At 35.9% G+C, this 1,513-nt stretch overlaps 1 pseudogene; it reads right to left on the bottom strand.

Annotated features, from left to right (window-relative positions):
- Nucleotides 1-266: 266 nt before the first annotated feature.
- On the bottom strand, nucleotides 267-1,244 carry LOC112746914 (serine acetyltransferase 3, mitochondrial-like; annotated as a pseudogene).
- Between the last annotated feature and the right edge of the window lie 269 nt (nucleotides 1,245-1,513).

Raw genomic sequence — 1,513 nt, forward strand, 5'->3', positions numbered from 1 at the left:
AAACCGTTTCAGAATAAAATAATAAATAAATAAATTATATATAAACATCATAAAATATAATTATAGTCTAATATAAATGTTAAATATCTTCCAAATTTAAAACATATAAAATGTCAACCAAATCCATATGATCTTATCAAAATATAAAGTTAAATAGTAAAAAGAGCAATGGTGCAAACAGCAACAATACAATTAGAAATAATCATTAATCACTCCTAAATTAATTCAAAACAGTAGCATAACAAATAATCACCCCCTAAATTAATTCAAAATAGCAGCATAACAAAATCACTAACAACAGTAGTCCTAGGAGGAACATCCGTAATCACCACAGAACCAGCACCAATCTTAGCACATTCACCAACCTTAATGTTCCCCAAAATACAAGTCCCTGCACCAATCAAAACCGCATCACCAATCTTTGGATACCTATCACCAGAAGCTTTACCAGTTCCACCCAAAGTCACACTATGAAAAATTGACACATTATTACCAATCACTACAGTTTCACCAACCACAAATCCAGTTACATGATCAAGCAGAATCCCGCTTCCAATCTTAGCACCGGGATGAATACCAACCGCGAAAACCTCGGAAACTCAGTTCTGGATCATAACTGCCAAGACTTTTCCTCTTTGAAGCCATAGCTTTTGAGCAACTCTATGAGATTGGCATGCTAAGAAGCCTTTGAAGTTCAAGAAGCAATGCACATGGCTTATGCAAGCAGGGTCTCTTTCCTTAACTGTTTTGAGATCATCCTTCACAGAATCCATGATTTCTTGGTCAGATTTCAAGATCCCAACAAAAAGATCAAAGAGTGTGTTACTTGGAAGGCTTGCACTGCTTAATCTGTTAGCAAGGTAATTGGCCAAAGTAGATTCCAATGAATCATGAGACAGAATTGAGGATTGGTAGTAACTATTCAAAATAGGTTCCTCATTTACATCAAGTTCAGCCTCTTCCTTCATCTTCGGCTATAGATCCACAGCTTCATTTTCTTGAACTTCCTCAACAAAAGTAGGGGTAGTCTGAAGAGTTTTCACCTGGTACTTGCAAACACCATCAGTGAGATTATTTCTGAAGATTTTTGACCCCTTGAATTATTTTTGACACCATGAGTTGCTTCTTGATTAATACTATTTTCCATAACTGAAATTAATAACACCCACAACACAATGAAATTAAAAACAGCCACAACACAATGAAAATTAACAATGAAAATTAACAGCATGAAAATTAACCATGTTCTTAACCTAAAGCAGAGGAACGAAGAACGAAGAAGATGAGCAGAGGAAGTTCACAGAGGAAGTTCACAGAAATTAAACAGAAATCGAAGTTCACAGAAAAAAGAACAGAAATCTAAGCTCACAGAGGAAGTTCACAGAGTATCAACTTTATGTTTCTTCATGTTTCTTATACTAAAGAAGATGAGCAGAGGCGAAGAACAAAGAAGATGAGCAGATGACGAGTCACTCACCTAGGGTCGATGGAGGGCTACTAGTGTTGAGGACCA

The sequence above is a fragment of the Arachis hypogaea genome, chromosome 15, assembly GCF_003086295.3.
Source record: "Arachis hypogaea cultivar Tifrunner chromosome 15, arahy.Tifrunner.gnm2.J5K5, whole genome shotgun sequence".
In the NCBI taxonomy this organism is placed as follows: Eukaryota; Viridiplantae; Streptophyta; class Magnoliopsida; order Fabales; family Fabaceae; genus Arachis; species Arachis hypogaea.